Genomic DNA, 22,133 nt, shown 5'->3' with positions numbered 1-22,133 from the left:
CTCAGGCACCTGCTTCTTTGGGAAGCTGTGTTTTCATATCCATTTACTTCAAATTAACTGTATTAAAAAGCACCAGAAGTTACATCACAATAAACTCATAAATTCTGTTGTGCAAAAGATCCAGAGTGGAAAACCTATTTGTAAAGATCTAAGAAATAATTGATCAGATAAAGGAAATGAGGGTGACCACCTGCTTCAAAATGCAGATAAGTAAACCAAATTCTATCTCACTGTTAATCAGTACAGAGTGGGAAATTACTATGTGTTTTGATTGAAATGAAAATAAATCTTAAGATTCCAGAAGGAAATAACTTCAAACTGAAGATAAAATTTCACAGATGCTTTAAAATCCAGTTTATCATCCAGAGTGTAAGCTACCACTCTCAATCAATGGCATGAAAAGTGTTTATCAAAGAGAACATGTGGACAATGAGTAAATTAAAAATAGATTCAACTGCTAAATTTTGGCTTCAAGTCCATTTGGGGTTAAAAGTGCTCAGTGTATTAGCCTGGGCTGGGTCCAAAGGATAATGACTTTGTTAGAAATGCACATTCTAGAATTTTTTATTATTCCATTAAACCTAACCTTTAAAAGAACAGATAATATCCTGAAATACCACCTTTAATAACTGTTTCATGTGGGTAAACCCTTTCTCTGATCAGCAAGCTATAATACTTTTTTTATAAGATCCCGATTATCTAAATAAATGTTTCAGTAAATATTTAATGCTGAACAAGACTTCTGTAAAGATTTAATTCAATTGATTTAGTAACACTTTTTTTTCCTCTTAGGAAGAGTCTACATAGTAATGAATATTTGCAAAGAAGAACAGCTATTTCAAGAGGCTTTATTCAAGTTTCAAAATAGTTTCTCCAGATGCTTTCTGGAAAATTATTATATTTGGGAGAAGGATGCAATTTGCAGCTCTATGACCAATTATCAAAGGAGCATGTTTCATAAGAATGACATTCAAGATGAAGATATTTTCTGAGGAAAATGGCAAGATGAGGCAGGAAATGTTCTTTCTCATATCAAGTAGCTGGTTTTTCATCTCCCAACTTTGGCATTTATTTAAAGTCATATCACCAGATCAATGTCAGGTCAGTTGTAGCTAAATTGGCTAAAGCAGAGACAGTCATTAAAGGGATGCATTCTATAAAGAGAAATCCAATTACCTTTTGCATTAGAGAAATCAAATTCATTTTCTGATTTGGTCAAGGACAGTCACTGTAGAAAACAGCTCACAGGAGAAAAGCATTCAGCACTGTCATACAGCAGACAAGTTTTAAATATATATCAAATAGCCATTGTTTTTAGAAAAAGAAAAATTATAAATTTTAATTTAATTTGCAGAACTTCATGTAAAGAAATGTGTGTGTTTTTCTTTCTCTATTTGTATTTCACAATGTAATTCCTGGACAGCACACATTTATTGCTGCTTTACTGGACTATGTTTGAAAACATTGCTGATACATGGACTAGAAAAAAATTGGACACTTTAGTAAATGTCTGCCTTCATCTCACATAATCAAAATAAAATAGGAAAAGCCAATTACAATGTAATTAAGTAATGGTTTATTTCCTTGAACTAGGAGATGCAATATACTTTAATCAATAATTACACTGCTTCAGTTCAAAAAGGAATGGCCCCAACATACAGACAGCGTACACATTTTCATTTTATTTAGTGTCTCATGAGAGAAACAGTTACACTATATTAAATTGTAAATGCAAAGTTGTATCACACACACTGCCTGACTTTATAATATACACAAATGCCATAAAAAACTCCATTTCCATTAATAATTACTGTTTTATATGTATTATGGCATCTTAATTTTTATTTTGTCCTATAAAATATGAATTTATCAACTATTCATATTACTCACATTATATTAGTTATGAGGCTAACTCATAATGGTTCAAAAGAGATATATTGCTGTCATTAATAGCAAAATGTTATGATTCCCATTTTTCTGTTACAGAAAAATAAAATTGTTCCTTTTGATATGATCCTTTTGATGTTTGATACAATCATCAAACCACAGAAAGGCTTGGGTTGGAATGGACCTCACAGATCTCTATTTCCAACCCCACTCTGCCATGGGCAGGGACACCTTACACTACACCAGGTTGTTCAGAGCCCCAGCCAACCTGGCCTACGATAGATACTATTAAGCAATATATAGTACAATAATTTAAAAATTATGTTGTATCACACAGAAGAAAGAATCTGGGATTCAAAGTCATTCAGAGCAAGTAACTTAGACAAGAAGGGCTGAAAGCAAAATCATAAAAAACTTCCAAAAAAATCCCCGACAAAAGAGTAAGGTCCCTAAGATATCTGAGATGTACCAAGTGGAGCACTAAGACACCTTAAGGATCATTTATTCCTTCCATGCAGTTACTCTTTGAGCCTATTGTTCAGGATACCCTGCACATACTTTACATTTCTCTGCAGACACTCATGTCAAGTGAGGCTGCACTGTACCTCACAGGGTCCTTCCCAGCAGAGACAAACCTCTGCACTGGGAGTGTCAGCTGAGGCAATATATCTCTTCTAAGTCAACAGCAAGTGAAATTTCCTTAAAAAAAAAAAAGAAAAAGAAAAAGAAAAAGAAAATGGACCCATACTTTGGTCATGCCTACAAAGTATCATCCAAATACTCCACTACCAGGGACTATGCTATCATCTTCAGAGCACAAAGATATAACCCAGAGAAAACTGATGCAGCACAGGCTGCTGGCCAAGCTGCTTTCATCTGACAAACTGCACTTTAGAAATGTAGAAATATAAAACTACATCAGTTAGTTTGATAGTAGCACTTCTTCATATAAGCAGCTACAGAAACTGTTTCTTACTAGAGAAATGGACTCCGGGCTTTAGGACACAATATATTCTATGCTGCAATGTTCATGAAGTGAAGACAAGCCCTTAACACAGAATTTTCATTGCTTTATTCATATTTGGATAAATCATCAAAACAGGGTAAGAGCAGCGCTCCAGAATTCACCAGTAGGTAGAAGAATCTAAGATCCACAAGAAAAGCCTGAAAACACAGACCAAATGGTGAAATATGAAATATTTTTGTATTCTTTTGATAACACAATGAGTAGCAAAGAGTCTAATGGACAGTAGGACTCTAACATAAAATATCAGTCAGGAAGCTGTTTGTGTGCAGCTACCCAGCCAGAAGGACATGACATCATGGTGTTATTGTTGGAAAACAGAGTACCCTGGATAACTGCATTTGCCAAAATACACCTATCTACCACTGCCAAATACGTGATTCAAGTATTGAAAGTCTTAATTTTTTTCAATTTTTATGATCTTACAAATTTAAATATCTTATCTTAAATCATACACCTCTTTTAAGTAGCACTATATTAATTTCACCTGACACTCAGCCTTTAAATAGTGCATAACTTTTACATCTCCACTCACCCCAAACTCAAATCAAGAAACATTATTTTCAGTCTTGCAACTGGGGCATTTCATTGATAAGAGTAAATATCATAAATTCTAAAATCTTTTAGAAATTTTAAGGATGCCATAGTGACAGGACAGGTCAGAGGGCGGTTTCCCATGGCAAGATTATGAACATTGCATTCCTCATCAAAATAATCCATCAATAGTTTTGCAAAGACTGAACACTGCCTGTGTGTTTCTGAAAAGTATGAGTTTTTTTTCTAGAAAAAACAGGGGCTAAATCAGGTTAAAGTAATTATGTTTTCTGAAGTCAGAGTGTGAAGTCAATGAGAGCTAATGCACACCGCTGAGGGGATACGCTTCCCTTGCCTTGCTGTTATGTGCTTTTAGGTAAGAACTATATATAGGTGTCCCACTAACTGCACATAAATTCTTTATCATATCTCAATCTTTAAGTACTGTGCTACACCACAGTGATCATATACCAAACATTTAGTACTCAGTCATTAAAAGTTTCTATCCATCACTTTTCTCTTCTTTGAGATATATAAAAAACTGTGGAGCTATTAATTTGATGTATAAAAGCAATCTATAGGGAAAATTTTTTTATTCTTTTTTCATCTGGATTTCTGGGAGAAAATTGTCTTCTGTGGATGGTGACCAATCTGATACTCCTCTATCATGGCATGACAAGATGGGTCAGTGAGGGGAGGATAGCTGATGTTGTCTTTCTCAACTCCAGCAAGGCATTTGACTCTGTTTCCCATAATACCATCATGGATAAGCTCAGAAATTGTAGGTCAGATGAATGGACAGTGAGGTGGATCAAGAACTGGCTGAATGGCAGAACTCAGAGGGTTGTGGTCAGCCAAGTAGGATCCAGTCGGAAGCCTGTAGTCAGTGGTGTTCCCCAAGGATCAATACTGGGACCAGTCTTTTTTATCAGCAATGTGGACAAAGGAATAGAATGTACCCTCTGCAAGTTTGCAGATGATGTAAAACTGTGGGGGGTGGTTGATATACTTGAAGGCCCTGCTGACATTCAGCAGGACCTTGGTAGGCTAGAGTGTTAGGCAGAAAAAAACCTAATGAGGTTCAGAGAAGGCAAATCAGGATCCTGCACCTGGGGAGGAAGAACCCCAAGTGCCAGCACAGGCTGGGGCTGACCTCCTGGAAGCAGCTCTGTGGAGAAGGACTTGGGCAACCTGGAGGGTGCGAGCTGACTTTGAGCCAGCAGTGTCCCTGTGGCCAGGAGGGCCAATGGTACCCTGGAGTGCATTGGGAAGAGTGTGGCCAGCAGGTTGAGGGAGGTGATCGTGCCCCTGCATTTGGCCCTAGTGAGGCCATACCTGGAGTGCTGTGTCAGTTCTGGGCTCCACAGCTCACAAAGGCAAAGACCTACTGGAGAGGGTCCAGAGGAGAACACAGTGATGATGAGGGGTCTGGAGCATCTCATCTTATGAGGAAACACTGTGGGAGCTGGGCCTGTTTGTCTGGAGAAGGCTAAGAGGGGATCTCAATACATATAAATATCTCAAAGGTGGGTGCCAAGAGGATGGTGCCAGACTCTGTTCAGTGGTGCCCAGTGACAGGACAAGGAGCAATGGCCACAAACTGAGAAAAAAGAAGTTCTACCTCAACATGAGGAAGAACTTCTTCACACAGAGGGTTGCAGGAGCTGGAACAGGCCCAGGGAGGTTGTAGAGTCTCCCTCTCTAGAGACATTCCAAACCCACCTGGACACATTCCTGTGTCATCTGATCTAGGTGACTGTTTTGGCAGGGGCTTGGACTAGATGGTCTCCAGAAGTCCCTTCCAACCCTTACAATTCTGTGATTCTGTAATGCTATCTCAACTGTTACACAGCTTACACATGATAATATGCAAGGCCTCTTTTAATTCTGAAATTGTTTTGGCTGTTGAGCAGAAGTGTCAAGAACTTTGTTACACATTCTTCTGAAATAACTGTTAATTTATTTCAATCCCCTCTGCTGCATTTTGGAGTAAACAAAATGTGTGTTTGAAAACAAATTTAACAAATACTTGTAATTAGGCTTACAGATCTATAAGGGGGGCAATATTTTTCAAGCTAAATATTATTAGTCTAGTCCCAGCTATAAATACACGACTAGATTTTAAAGTTTTGTCTACTTCCTCTATTTTGGAACATTCCTAATTTAGTTGATTTCTACCCCCAAAAAATGAAGCTTCTTTTAGGTTTCTTCCCCTTCAATTTAATTGCAATGAATTCTTTTCATATTTGCATTTTCAAAGCAACAACAATCACAGAGACAAAATGGCCCCTTCAATATACTTTTTATTGTTTTCTCATTTTAATCAGAGCCAGAACATTGTTCTTGTCTTATGAACACATACTGCTCTAACAATAAGTAAACCCCGCAAAACAACATTAAATTGCTGTCACAATTCAGTAACCAATATGAGTGATAAAGAATATTATGGTTCACTTTTGTGGCTCCTACAATGGTCTCCAGTACAATTTTGTGCATTTACATATTTTCCATCATGCCCTAAGTATTGCTCTTATGAGCTCTTATTCTCCCAGTCCACAACACTTCGACATGTGTACTGTCTTACACCCAAATATCCACCAAAACCAGTTAAAGAACTTATTCTGCATAAACATGGAGGAGGCTTATGTTAATTAATGCTATCTTTACTGATCCATGCAAATTTATTTCTCCACCCACTGAGGAAGCAGCAAGCCTCTTTGTTTTTAGCTGCAATGTCTTGATTTGGTTCTGAATATTGTCATAATGGTTTCTGTGCAATCCATGCTGGGATAACAACTCAACAAGACGGCAAGAACTAAAAATATATACATTTTAGGTTCAACTTTAGAAAAGTCACTTCTGCCAGCATTTCCTTTCAATTTCCAAATTCATTTAGGACAGAATGGTCCACAAAGCCAACATCCACAAAGCCCACAATGAATTTCTGGTAAAAAACTTAAGATATCAAAAGGTGAGTTAGGGAAAAATCTGGTCTGCAATTATTTTAAGTCTATTCAATTTATTCTGGAAATAATACTTTGTATTTCAATACCAGGAGAAATAATTTCTAAATAGATTTTGCTTTTCTTAAAAGTCAAATCTAAAATTAAAAAAAAAATTAGAAAATTATTTTAACTGGAAATTTCTTGACAAATCATACATATAAGTAACTGTTTAGGATCAATTTTACAATTGAAGCAGAGCTTCTGCAGAAAATCTCTAAGCTGTGCCATTTCATTTCCTAGCATGTTTCAAGTCCCTACTGTGCACACAAATCACTATATACGTGCAACAAAATGTCCTGGCTGCCATGTGGCAAGCACTTGCTGTTTATATAATCACTGACTGCACATTTCAGAAGACTTTTTTCCTTGCTTTACAGCTTCCTTATTAGTGTTACAAATGCAGGAGCAGAGGTCTGGGTAATGTCACATATTACAGACAAACTGCAAGACATAAAGCTACACCATGATTTTTACTTAAGGCATTAGGCTCAGTTCCATATTAGGTTGTCAAGGCAGGAAAGTTTGCTTTACTCATTTAGAGAGCTTGGTGGTTCAGGTGAAAGGCTAGAGATAGAAGTCACGCCATGTTTGGTGCAATGGCACATGCATCTAAATCAATGTAGATTCTTTTTATAGTCAGTGAAAAGAAAAAGCAATTCTGGGGTGAAATTCACTTCAAAATAGTTTCTGTTGCGAAGATGTACCTATTTTTCTTCACTCTAAACCAGAACCTCCTCAGACGATCACACTGCTGAGACTGGAAGTCTGATAACATAAATCCCAACATGGTTTCCTGCATTTTTTAGTGTTTCTCACCAAAGTGTCATTAACTACATTAATGACATATGTGATGGCTCATAAGAGATGAGGTTTTGTCATAGGAAAGGGCTGTGTTCACACATTCTATGCCTAAAAAGTAGGCTTTTGTCCTCAGTATGCTGTTTCAGACAAAGATACTTTGAGAATCCTTAGCGTTCCTTTGGCAGGTCCTGGAGGGAAGCAAGCAAAGTATTTTAGAGAATGGAGCTGTCGTATCGCAAAAGGGTAACCCAACCTAGGGAGCAGAGCCAGCCAGTGCAGATATCAGAGACAGAGGTACTTTCCTATGTTTCCACAGGATGCATTTCTGTATTTCTGAGACTAAAACTACAAAGTTGTCTAGGGAATGATGCCAAAGGTGCATTGGTTTTCTTCTGTGCAGTAGACTATTGCTGAAAGCAGACAAATCAGTGTGCCCATTTTTAGTCTTGGATCTAACAGTGCTCATATCTTAACCAATGTCATAGGCATTATCCATTGACTTTAATTCTAAAGACACACCCAGGCAAAGTAGCAGCCTTCAAGTCTCCCCATCTTCTCTAGCTCCAGAATCAGATTCTTCACAACTTATCCTTTCTTTAATCCTTTAGTCTTTAATGAATTACATTGTACAACTATCTACAAACCAAAGCACTGAAGAAAGAATTAAGCCAGCCCCTGATAAGTATAGAGGTAGCCTATGGCAGAAGGTTCAAAATTAGTTCATGCTGAAAGGGAATTTTTATGCAAAATTCAAGAAGCAGTTTTTAAATTAGGTTTGGATCCATAACATTTTGGATTATTGGAGGAATGTGAGCATTACCTCATTTACCTCAGCATTTACAGGTTCCCAGCTTTAAGCTGTACAATCACATCCCATAATCACAGAGGCTTCGTTTTAGCATATACATATACATATACATATACATATACATATACATATACATATACATATACATATACATATCTGTACACCAAATGGTGGCACACAGTAATTAAGGTGTCTCATCCTCTGAGACTGCCTTAACCTAAGCAAAATTTTTCATGTCTGAATGTACCTGTCACAGCCAAGTTCAACTGCCTGGTCCCACACGGAACACAGAATTCAGGGAAGTCACTAACTGAAGCAATGAAAAACCGGGAACAAATTCTGGCTTCATTTGGTGCAATACAACACAGATGCTGAGCTGCTCTGGATAGATTGCCAGCCCTTCTGGGTACACTCACAAGGAGCAGTTATGTCTCTAAAGACAGCTCTTCTGGACTTTGCAAACAGGAAGCTTACCAGAGTACCTGCTGTAGAGCAGAATACCAGCTTAGGCATGGAATAAATATCAGTTCCCAAGTCATGAAGGAGTCCCATGCCAGACAGGTTCACAAGACAAAGGTTTCTACTGATCAAATTTAATTTCAAGCCTGTCTTCTTTCAACATCTCCATCTAACAATTTTCTCAGTAACACTTGCACATAGCCATGTGCTCTAACAGATGCAGACAGCTTTCTGCATGGGCCATTAGCTATTACTCTTGAACAGTGCCATCATTTTTACTTGTATCATGATGCCCTCAGAGACTCACAGTTAGAGCTGTAAACTGTCAATGCAACGTCCGTGTAGTCTATGTTTTGAGCACCAGAAGGTCAGCATTTGCTGTTCTGACAATTGTATTTTTGAAGTTCTTGCTCTTCAGAGAAAAGTGACAACACACATGTCGCTTGGTGCCTTTCACAAGCCTTGTCCTTTCCCACAAATACTTTTCAATTACATTTGGTGAGTTAAGGAATGAAAGAAGGACAACAAATGTATAAATAACACTTGTCCAGCACTTGAATAAACAGTGTTAGTGTGATTCGGTGACATGTGAGGAAGCAAAAAAGTAATCCTTTGTGATAATACTTTGTGTCAATAGCATATTTACAATTAATTATTTGGGAGGTTGCCATTAACTTCCACTTAGCAACTAACGAGGGAGTGTCTTGTTATGAATGAGTGAATGTGAGATACAATGGGTGCTTCTGACACTTGATTTTTGGGAATTTATTTCACTTTACACAGCTTGTTCTAGATCAACAGTTAAATAGGGTGAATATAAGTTACAAAAGCATATCTTTCAAAATTCTCTATTGTTGTCTATGTAATGCAGAACCTAGTAAAAACGAATGAATGTGTTTGAATGAAGAACCTGATTTCAAGCTCTGATATTTACTCCCTGCCTTCCAGCTCTCTGCACCCAGGCACATAACCACAGAAGAACCATCTGAACACTGGCATGCCCCCGGCGATGGGCAGGAGGCACACAGGCCACTCTACTGAGACACTCGCCTGTCTCCTCTTGCCAGAACAAGGCACCTAATTAAATGAAAATCCATCTCCATGCTGCTGGCACCATGCTGCTTTTCCAGTTGATTCAAGGCTGTGATGTACTGACAGCTCAGAATGGTTTCAATCCATTTCATTCCTTGAGTAAGTAAAGGGGAACTTGAAACTTCCTTTACATGGCCTTTTCTGTTCTGCACTCAAGGCAAACACAGCTACTACATGACAATATTTTCAGTCTAAATAGAGAATGAGAGAAATTCTGCACAAAACAAGTTTCTCATGTAAACTCTAACTGGAAAACAAATTGAAAAAATTCATGAAGCACTTCTGAAAAACCTTTCATTGGCTCTTTCCCATATTTTCTTTATCATACTGTAAAGGATTATACAACTAGAATAATACTTATGTGCAGCTGCTGGTCCTTTGACAGATTTATGGGCAGCATCATTAATTGTTTTTAATTACCTTTTTATATTGAAGTTATAATCACACTGAGAACATAATCCATCAACAAGTTATAAATCCTTCTATTTGTCCCCATTTCCTGTGCAATTCTGCATTTGAGGTGCAAGCATGGCCACAGTTTTGTTCGATCCTCTTTAAATGGTAAAGAATTACTTTGGTCTTACCTCCAGAATAAAGAGTGCTCATGGAAGGTATTCGGTGGAAGGTGATTAGTACCAGTTTTACTTCAACAGAACAAAATATCCAGACTCTGTTGCAAAGTCATTTGCTATTCTGATTAACAAATAATTTGTTTTGAGAAGTCAGTCAATTATTTTTACTGTTGGATTACGTTCTTTAAGAAGACCTAGGCAATTTTTTAACAATTCAGATTATAATTAAAATGTAAAAATACCCATCAAAAATTCACAAGAGGATCTAGCATCTTATTAGAAAGCTGAGAAATAATGATTGCTCTTAAACTGTATTGGCATTGTTCAAGGAATTCTCAGTGCTGAAAGAAGAACACAAAATGAATGTCCCTATTCCCTGAATAGGGAGGTTTTGGGATTAGATATTAAAAAAAATGAGATCATAACTAAAGTTGTCTCTATTAAAAAAATCATAATATTGAAGGCCTTAAGGATTTCAAGTGATACTCCTATTTCCTTAAAATTGTGTGGTTTGCTTAGCTGAGATATACCAAATTAAGAAAGATATTACCATTAGGTTTAATTTCATTTTTATTCAGCTTTTGAAGTTCATGTTTTTGTAGACTTTGCACCAAATTTGATGCCTTCAAATAAAGCAGATGATAAGACACTCTTATATCACACAAAACTCCACTTTGGCTTTCAGATAAAATTGCTGCTACTTCTGAGTCAAGAAAAAATATTACAAATTTTAACAGCTCCAGATATTGATATTTTTTTGTACAGTAAGCACCAAAGGGGAAGCTGGTTATTAAACATTAATGGATACAACTGAAAATGTTTCACACTGATCCTTGTTTGGGAAGAATATTGAAGACACACAGGGGATAAGGGTTTGTGAAGAATTCTTAAGTACTTGTTGGGTTGCTAGAGAGGATTTCAGAAAAGGAGGTACAGCAAAAAGAGAGCTGAGAGAAATTGCAGTATCTCTAGGGACAGAGTTTTACACTCCCTTCTGGACTTGTGCTGAAATATGTTCCACAGCCAATTTGACAGTAAGTAGATAAGAGGTTTTGCAGACTGGGAAGTCAATGATTGCTAGAAATGATTGGTAGTAACACTGCATTCTCACATGCCCTTGGCTATAGAAAATAGCAGTCTTTAACCAAAATGCTTAGTTACTGAGCATAGGCAGAACTTTGTACCTTTGTTGGTTTTGTTCAATAAGAAGTGAAAGAATACCAGGACCTCTGGGCAAAGAGAACATTCAAAGAGAATGGAAAGAAATTTGTTCCACTTTTAAGCACACTTGAGAACACAATCCTTAAAATACAGTTGTTTTTCAGCCCCTGGTACACTTTCATTTGAAATTTAATATCTCTTATATAAACAAAGAATCAAGATTTTTTTCAGGTTTTCTTTTTGGCTTCTTCTGTATGACTATCCATCTGCAAACATTCATCCCATGGGGAAGCAGGATTGATGTCACTTAGAAGAAAACAAGCAACATTAGATCATGGCTGCACAGTTATTTGCCATTAGTTAAACATGTTTGGTTTTTTATCTACTGTCTACATACAAGACCATGGGAAATCAGCCAATGGTCACTCCTTAAAACATACTTTTGCCTTATACATATTTATAAGAAACACTGTAGTGAAAACCAATACATTCTTTCAAAAAAAGAACAAAGGAGAAAAAGCTCAAGGAGACCAACTTTACATGAAAGGGAAAGTTAGTTTTTTTAAATGTTCAGATGTTACAAATTAAAAAATGCTGCTTTATCAACATGGTGTAAAGCAGATTTTTTTTATCAGATTCTCTTTTGAACAACAATTTGTGGTCAATTACTACTTCCCATGTGGTCATTTCTCAAGGCTGAGCCATACTGTGTGCACAGCTGATATGGTACAATCTTTGCTCTACAGCTGGTCTTGTTTGTCATCTTGGCTTACTTGATTAAGTATTTTAATCAGTGTTTTGCTTAAGACCATGCACCTGCTATTGAAAATTGTCTCTTGTATTTAGTTGAAAACCAGTTGACTTCTCAACATCTTTCTTAGATTTTGTCCACTTCTCATGCCATAATTTTTGAAGGGTTTATAATTAGTATCTTAAATTCTTTCTTACAATAAATAATGGATGTTCTCCAATACCTGCAAATTCTCTACTAATAATGACAGTAAGCAGCTTCCAATGAAGCTGCTAAGCTGTTTTAAGTTTAGTATAATGCCATGAAGAATGTATAACAAGACTGTTTTATTTTGCTTTAAACTTTGACCTTTTTGCCTCTAAAAACCAAAATACTGTGTTTAGTAAAATATTTATCCCTTATCTTCTGACTGTTTTGTTAAGTTATCCCTTTTATTCAGCCCATCATTTTCTTGGACAAAGTAGTTCTGATTTTTCTCCCAGAGTTTGTTGCTCTGTTCTTCTAAGTTCTTCTAAGCTTTCTGATATTTACATTCTTGTAATGAACTTTCTCATGCAGTTTTTTGCAAATAATTATTGTTTTACATTCTTTTCTGGAGGAGGAGAAATTTGATGGACCAGTGGCATTGGAAAGGTGGCACTGTCATCCTCCAATCCACTGTCACTTTTAAAAATCTATAAATGTTGGAGTCAGAAATTAACCTCTCTTCTTTTTACCTTGGAGGTTCCAGTGTCTCTGTCATTTTATTTTGTGTCCTATAGCGACAAGAGTTCTCAGGAAATGAAATGCAGATTATATTTACATGCTTGAACTAGCTTTGATGAACAATCTGAAATCACCTTTATTCTATTAATGCCGTCTATGTTTATATATGTCTACCTTATGATATTAACCCAGGAGCATTATCATTTGGGCTTTTCTGAGTAGACCATTTGGCTGAGCTCCAGAGGCTGTTTGCCTTTCTCTCTTAGCACAAGAAGGGGACCACCACATTCTGGGGAAATGTAAATCTGCCCTCCAGAGCCCACATCATACTTTCTAAATATCTTCTAGAAATTTTTGTTGAGAAATGAGAAACAAAAGCTCTATAAGCATAAACAGCAGGACTTAAAAAAATTATATCTTTACCTTATGACTGTAAAGAGAAAGCAAAGATTCAGTTAGATTATTAGTGTTCTCAAATAGTAACTACATATCCTCAAGTGACATTGAAGTAAATTGAAATAAATTTATATTTACAGCTGATTTACTTTAAATTACATCACCTCTCTATCAATATGTGTGTTCTGCTTTACTAAAGTTTCATCCTCCCTGCCTTGACTACATTAGGTCACCTTTGAACCAGCCATTAGACTACAGTTTTGATGCCTCTGAATTCTCACTGTTAATCCTAATTAATCCTAATTCCTTGCTCAAAAAATATATATTTTAAAATTACTCGGCCCAGGACTATGTAGCCCATTTGTATGAGAGCACTGTGACATTGTACCTGACGACTCCACTCTAATTCCAGTTTGAAAGACAGTCTGTAGAAAACTGAGCTTGGGCTGATGCCCTTGCATTTTAACCCAGGTGGATATTAACCTAGGAGGCACACTGCTGGTTTAACTATTACCTAGCCAAATAAACGTGGTACCACTTCAAGCATGAATGACAAATATAAGTGGTGATGCTCAGTGTATGTATAATGCATAAAGCTGAAATACACATTCCCTGATTTCTTTTGTCACATGAACAGGAATCTCATGAAAATGTCCATGTCAGTTGGCTGAAAAATTGGAACAGAATTTTTAAGGTTTATTTATATGAGCATATAAAATTTATCTATATATGCTTGAAAACTAGTAATGTCTGTAAACAGTTTTATTAAAATTGCAGCTTCTCTCTGTATATTGGCAAAACCGTTTTATAACAGATGAATAATGAAATATGATTACAGTGCTAGATTAGCTAAAATTGATATGACCTTAGGTCTACTATGAAGCATTTTTCATGTAAAAATACAGAATATACAGGCATTTTAGTTTGTGATAGGGCCTCCTGAATCCTATGCAAACCCAAAGTTTAATAAAGACTCTTATCAGCTTTGAAAACTTTTTTCACTTTTTGATTGGAAAATGAAACAGGCAAATAGACAGTCAAAGATGACTGAAAGAGATTCTAGAAACAGAGTGAGATGGAAGACAGAGAGTGAGAAGTGTGGAAAAGATAAAATACTAAAAATGAGAACATGAGTTGAAATAAGCTTAGTAAATTGACATAGTAATGTATAGTTGCAAAAGAATGGAGATCCAATTCAGAGCTCTTCACACTTCCTTCAAAAGAAAGAAGGATTGACATTGACAGGTAGATTATCCCTCGATTAAAGAAAAATACATCTTTAAACCAGGTTCTAGAATATTTCATAGGACATCTCAGATTGACTATTAATTACTGAAGTGTTTGAAAAGGACTCCAAAGAGCTGTTTGAATAAGACAAAATACCAACCCACAGGACAAGAACCAAGCCAAGGAAGACCAAAGACACAACTTCCAGGAGCAGAAAGTTCACATCTAAGACCCTAGTGTCATCATATGCTTGAGAGACAGGCAGAAATTAGATACTACCTGAAGTTATTAAATATAAAATTCTCCTAATTGGAGTAGTCTGTGGATTTTTCACATTCATGAGTAATTAAATTAGCTCACAGAATCCAGTGCTGCCATGTGAATCATTGGAGAAACAGAGAGGAGCAATGGAAAATTGCTTAGTGATTTATAAGCCTTACTATCTCATTGGATAAAGATGTGAAGAGACTTTATATAAGTCTTTTCTTTTTATACGTCTTCAAAAACCTTTGGTCCACTATGCAGCAATGCTAGAGCCCAGCAAGGAAAACTCTAAGCTGGCACCAATACAAGGCAGTGTGTCTTCTCAGTGGACTGCAATGCCATCTACACACACTTAGCTTTGGTTCACAGGCAGCTGATCTAACGTGCTTTGGCCTCCTGAGACACAGGCAGATTAATTTTGAAGGACCACAACACATTGCTTTCATTTTTATGACCCAGGCCTGACATCTATGCATTGTGCACCTTTGTGCTTCTTATGTTGTGTTTGCAAATATGGATTTGCTACTTTTTTTTTCCCCATGCCGAATGAAAAGTAATGACGGTAAACTGATTCACCATGTGAATATTTCATTCCAGTTACTAGGCTAATAAGTTAAACTATGTTGTAATCCTGTATTCAGCAGTCAGCAGTTCAATTAGTATAAGAAGACTTGAGTTTTTCATTGCTCTGAATGTGATGTTCTATCAACTGTTGATTCACTGGGGCTTCTTCTGTACTGGTCTTCAAACAGGAAGGTGATTATCACTGTTGAAAGAAGGTTCTCTGGGTCAGATACCTCTGGTAATGTATCTTCACCCACAAAAAATTCTGGGTTCCAATAATGTTTGACATGAATCTGAACCGCTCTTGAATCCAGTATTGCAAAGCTTCCTATCCCTGGCTTTCCACACAGATGTGTCTGCTGTCAATCATTTTCAATACAAAAATAAGGCTATGAAATATCTGGGACAATCCTGCAAACAATTTATACACAGAATTTGCAGGCAAGCTGGGGATCAGGCTATGGAAGGACTGACTGCAGAATCAAGATTCTTCAGTCTCAGTTCTTTAGCCATGGCTAGTATTAAAAGTTACAGCCACAGTCACTATTAAAAAGCAGTATTTATACCAATTTAAATGTTTTTTCCATTTCTGGCACAATTACCAAAAACCCCACAAAGCCCAAAACAAAACAACAACAACAACAAAAAAAACCCCTGAGAATTACCAGTGATAGTAAACAGGACATATTTAGAGCTGTTACTTGCAACCTGGTGCACACAATTGATTAAAATAATTAGAGAAATTATTATTTGTTAGCTGTATCAGTGTAACAATCAAGGTAGCATAAAAAGAGCAAATGGGTGTTTGATTTCCAGTGTCATATATGACACATATATAGCTACACAGATGGATACTTCCTCTGTCAGATACTTATATTAAGCCCTCTTACAAGGAGAAAAAGGACGATGTAAGCTTTTGAAAAAAGAAATTACTTGATGGATTGAAGTTTTTAAAATTAAGTCAGTTTATTTTATTGGTGAATTTTTAACAGCACACTTAAAAGTGGTAGTCACTTTTTAGTGACTACACATGCAAGTACAAAAATATTAATTGATACACAAGAAGAGGTACTTTTGCCTGTCTGTCCTCTTATGATCTGACTGGCAAAGACTAACACCCTGAAAAAATTAAACTGGGACATAGGTGGTCCCAGTGCCACAAAGACTTTACAGTCTACAGTTTACATACTGCAAAGTAAAACACAGTCAGCATTCCCAGGCTCAGGCTCTTGCCCCAGTCTCTAATACAGGCAAGTCCATTACACTGATCTATCCACCACCCTCTTACTGTCCTGTGTGCCACCTGCCTCCCAGCAGCAAGCCATCCTCAAATTTGTCTCACTGAATATCTTCCCATTCTTATAATGAAAGAACATTGCCTAATAAATAAACAAAGGATCTCAAGGCTTAATACTTTTTTTTTGTACAAGCTCAAAGATTAATTTCATCCTCCGCAGGTTTTTCTCCATTGACGCTTCTGGTTACAAAAAATTATCTAAAAACATTCTTTGGGAGTCAGTGAGGAAGCTCAAAGTATGCCAACTTTCTGGCAATCTGCATTGTCCCTACACTGCCACAACTCCACTGCAATTTTTCACTTGCAAAATAAATTCTAAATACTAGAAAACAGAAATGGGCAGTAAGAAAGTGCTTCTAGAAAGCAGGCTGACAAAGAGCTGACGATACTCTGTTATTGCAGAAATGTTACTGAAGCAAAAAACCAAGTACTTCAAATGGAAAAATTAGTATCAGGTAAAAGGACATACACAAGCAAACCAAGGCATATTTACATATGTTTTTTAAGCCATAGCATCATAAAAGTCCTCATTTGAACACTAAGCAGGAATGGACCCATATTTCTGAAGGGTGCTATTTATGAAGGGCATTTCTCTGCCAAAATTCTTATATGACATTCTGAATATATAGTGTTTACACATCTGTACTATTTTTACAGCAGAATGCCCAGTCATCACAGACACCATACATATGGCTGCTCTTAACAAAATATTTCACAGTACTCATTCTGCTGTAGGAAGATACTGGAACAGAACTAAAATACCTTTTGCCTCTGGTCATTCTTGCTTTTCTAACTGTTGTTAGACTATTTGATTCGAGTGTGTCTTCTTTCACATTCTAGAGCCTATATTTTTCTGATCCAAGAAGTTTCTGGTTTTTAAATTATTGCACTATTTTTATTAGCACTGTACCTATTAGCATTATACAAATGTGTCACCCTTTAGAGAAACATCATTAAGCATAATTATTTTAGCAGTTTTTAGAAGTTTCATAGGTAACTAACTTGCAACATATTTTCTTTCTTTTTAGTAGTGTGATAGCAACAAAATTCCATCTTGAAAATAAGTCCTGTGGTTTCTGACTATGCTCCTTTCTCATTAACTGCACTATAAATTAGAAACCCAACAATAAATATTATGGAACATAATTAGGAATAGATTAAGTTGTCAGTTGGAACATGACTAGCAGCAGATTTCTATAGCTCACATTGTTTCATGACAATTTTCCATTTAAGAATAAAATTGGGGACTGTAAAATCAATTGTTAGCTTCCTGAGATCAAAATAACAAAGCTTTTGGCACCATTTTAAGCTGCCTGACTTTGTACTGAAGCTGATGGAGAAGGTCCATATGAGCCATTCTGCTTACTCGTGTGGGGTTATAATATCTGAAACTGATGGGTGGTAAAAGGACACTGGAGAGGCTGTTTAAGAAAGTTCTGCAGGGCCATGACCATCTTCATTTCTAGACTTTTGTTTGGCCTCCACATCACCATAGCAATGATGCAAAGAACATGCTGCTTTAAAGTTCCCAGGAGATAAAAGATAACAAAACCAAACAGATAAGCAGTACCAACTACATGAAAATGTTAAGGAAGGCAAATGAACAAAGCCCATTTAATTTCAGCTCTTTAAGTTCAAAGGTACTTGCTCAGACAGCTCTACCAGTTTGCTATACTGGAGATTTCATTGCTTTTTCATCACAGTAAATATTAAATTATGGGGATATTTTAGACATGCTTTATTTTTTCTGAAGCTGTCTTTGCAGACACATGATGTTTGTTTCTGTGTGAAAAACAGTCTAATGTGACTTTCATTAAAAATCATTTCTCAAGCTAACAATATTTCTTGGCCCAGATCCCTGGTCCCAGATTTGGGCGTTAGAAAACAGTAAAAGTTTCAAACTATGTTCGTGCTTTTCTGCTCTTACACACCCTCAAGCTCTGACTCAGCTCTCAGTGTGCAGATTGATAAACACCAATGTTGTTTGATCCATCTTCAAGGCACCACCATCACATCAATTTCCTGTCAATCTGCCCGGCAAAAAGTGTGATCTTTTTACACCTGAAGCTCCAGTTACAAATGTGGAAACTTCATTCCTCTAAGAGCAGTGAGGTTCACACACCTGGACTGATGAGGTGTAGCTATGGCTTGCCAAAAACAACATATTTCCTTTTGTTTGTTGAGATTTTAGTAACAAGATGCTGCAAATACAGAGATAATGGAAGTATGGCTTACCAGATACCTACTGGAGGGTGAACTAGTGTGAGAATCTTCCCAGAAAAGTGCAGGATGTTGCACATGCATGAAAAGTATAACATATCTCTTTGGAACTGCCCTTTTCAAAGTTAACATTTTGATGTTTGATGTGGAAGAAAAGTCTCAGCTGTTCTACACATGGCAATAGAAATGCCTTTTCCAAACAAAAATGAAAATTGAGAAGTTTATGATTCACATGGGGTCCCAAAATACCTTCTGCTCCTTTTGAAGGTTAACAGCAGGTCTGACTCAGGAACTGCATCTTGCCAATATCAGTGGAAAGTTACTATGAAAAAGGATGAAAGGGCTGAATTCTGCTCTCCATTGCATTGACTAGGGCGAGTCCATTAATGTGACTGTATGGCAAGAAGGACCCTTATTCCATATCCACCTAAAAGAGAACAGAGTTCAGCCTAGACTTTACTGTTCTGCCTGCATCTTGTCCTTCACAAGGCAGTCAGACTTTCCTGTCACATTTTATTGTACTCTCATCAGATTTGTTTGACACAAATTACAGATCTGACACTCTGGGTGCCTGTCACTGCTCCTCATTAGCAATATGTAATGCATAGAACACTATTGGCATCAATGGGGATGGCATGCTCAATTTAGGAACAGGTATGCTACCAAGTTGCTGGAAAGCACAGATGAAATACAGAACTTAAAATTACAAAAAATCTTCATTAACTAAATTAAATTTCAATCATGGGTCAAAGTTTAAAAAATTAGATAAACAGTTTTAGAAATCATGCCAACTGCAAAAAAGTTTCTAAATAATAATTAAAGGTTTTATTTAGAAGTATTTTGCACATGATTTCCTTACCATCTGTATTTGTAAAGTCTGAAAAGAAGAAAAATACAACATCTGGTTAAAATTACTTGAAGGTACTAATACTACACTGCTTGAATCTAAATTCAATAAAGGCATTCATCCTTCTTAAAAATATATTCTTTTCTAGATGAAAAGACTACCAATATATTATCTTTGTAGACTTGTCATGTGCCTACAAGCAGTGTCAAACTGAATTTTTAGCTATGGAGTTTACTTAATCCCACAAGGTTTTATCTTGCCTTTATGTTGACAAATGAACAAGGCTGAAATAAACGGGATCTGAGCTTCTGTCAAGATACACCCCTTTTCAAAAGCCATTGTTCTTGCACAGCTGTTTCCTTCAAGCTGTTGACTTAAACATAGTTTTATTATTCTTCTGGGCTTATTACTGAATTCCTCAGTAGATGCAGTTAATTTTCTCCAAGCTTTATCTTTGTAGACAAGGCAAGAAAATGCAGCAGAATTATAACATGATATACCAAGGTGCAATGGGGTAACCTGGATAACTAATTTAACACTCATGGCTGTGTTGTGGCAAGGTTTTCTTATTCCCATGTTCTAGTTTTTCAAAATATACTTGCAACATACTACCAGATGAAAGTGAAAATGCTACGTGCATTGCTTGTAACACCTTTTAGTTATTATTAGTTATTATTTTAGTTATTAGCACAGGCAGTAATCATAAGTAGCACATAGGTGCTGCTATGAAATGCTTAAGTTAGCAGGTTGGCTTGCTGAACATAGCACAGGAGGCAGATTCCTTTCCTTGAATTTTCATGTCCTTTCTAATGAACATTCTTTACAAAAAGTTCTTTCTCCTGGATTTTAACATTTATGATGAATGAAGGATTGGTAGGCTGCCTACAAAATCAGTAAGGCACACAAATACTTGAAAATGAATGATTTGCTTATTGCTACCAACAGAAGCCAGTGCAGGAACATCCATAAAAACCTGCAGTAATGTCAGAGGTGATAGCAGTGTGTTTTCTTCCTTTTATTCAGTATCTATGTGTGGCAATACATTCTCTGCAGAAACGTGATTTTGAATAATCCTTCAAGGTCTTGTTAACTGCTCTGTGTAAAAATATTTCAAGAGTATGACATGAAAACGGTTGGCACAGAGTAGTTAGTCTAGCTGTCAGACATGCTTTTGAATCTCCTCTTTTTTCATTTAGAAAACGGATACACACGGTTTTTTTCTTAAAGTACCAATTACTTTAATATCAATACTTCTTAGTTGTTATTTTAAAGCAAATGAAAATATAAAGAAAACACTGAGAAGCACAGAGAACATTCAGATTACAGACAGGCTGTTGTTCCTTAGTTACACAGACATGAATACAGAGATAAATTTGAACTGCAGCTCTTAACAGGAAATTCTTAATCATCTACAACAGCTGCCATCCTATGAGCAAAGTGGGGAACCCATAAACCTCATGCTGTACCCATGGAAACTGAGTATTCTGAAGACGTATGGGATAGATGGAATATAAGAACTACTCCTAAATCCTGTCAAACTACTACTTCTTCTTCCTCGCTCCCAACAAAGACCAGGAAGAAATGAAGAAAATCTGCCACCTTACTAAACATCAACTTATTGTTGAATGAAGTACTGAAAAATATACTTCTCTTCAGAATCTATCTGACAGAGACTTGGCAGCAGGGATCCACAAATGTATGACCTCCAGATTGATTACTGCATCTCATAGTATCCAAGACTGAAAAATACATACTGTGAAAAGAACTCCCACTGCTACAAAAGCAGCTGCTAGTCTGCTTAGCAACACCAGCCACTGTGAATGCATCATTCTGGCACACTGGTCTCTGCACAAGCTCCCTCACGACTTCAGAGTCCAGGTGGAGGTTATTTCCATGCTCCTCAAAACTCTCTGTGGGACTGGCCTTAGGTACTTGAGAGACTTCCATCCCCTCTGCAGTGATGACCTTTTCTGACAGCTCTGTTCCCTTGGAACAATGAAGCTGTCAGCCAAGGGAAGAATCTCAGCAATGCAGAAGAACCAACTTCACAGAAGCTAAATCTTGGTGAGAGTGCCACCATTAAGAAGAGAGGGAAACAACTAAATCTCACCAGCCAAAATCCTCAGATCTTTCACAAGTTTCTTCCTCACCAAACTGCAAAATGGGTGGATGAATACCAGTCTTCAGTGTATAATCATTGCCAGATGTAAATACAAAATAGACACACATTGTGAGAGGTGTAATACTTTAATAACTGCTCTTATTTTGTGGTTCCTAGACCAGGAAAAAACATAGAAAACTGCCTACCTACTCTGTCTCAAACGTATCCTCTACTAAGGCAAATGAAAATTACTGAAAAGTGAGTTTCAAATCATTCTTCCCAATTGCTTGCTCACTAGATTGGAGTTACTGAAAATTACAATTTAAGATCTATCCCCAGGAAGACAATGGTCCTTACTCCCAGTAAAAACACTTCTCTCTCCTTCTCCCATGAAGCACTTTTACTTTGGGGAACTCAA

At 36.7% G+C, this 22,133-nt stretch overlaps 1 protein-coding gene across 7 annotated transcripts in view; it reads right to left on the bottom strand.

Moving 5' to 3' along the window:
• The window catches only part of TMEM117 (transmembrane protein 117), a 178,029-nt gene that overhangs the window by 64,676 nt on the left and 91,220 nt on the right, over positions 1–22,133 (bottom strand). The window lies entirely within an intron of this gene.

Source organism: Motacilla alba, chromosome 1A, assembly GCF_015832195.1.
Source record: "Motacilla alba alba isolate MOTALB_02 chromosome 1A, Motacilla_alba_V1.0_pri, whole genome shotgun sequence".
Taxonomy (NCBI): domain Eukaryota; kingdom Metazoa; phylum Chordata; class Aves; order Passeriformes; family Motacillidae; genus Motacilla; species Motacilla alba.
This window is presented reverse-complemented; position numbering and strand designations above follow the sequence as displayed.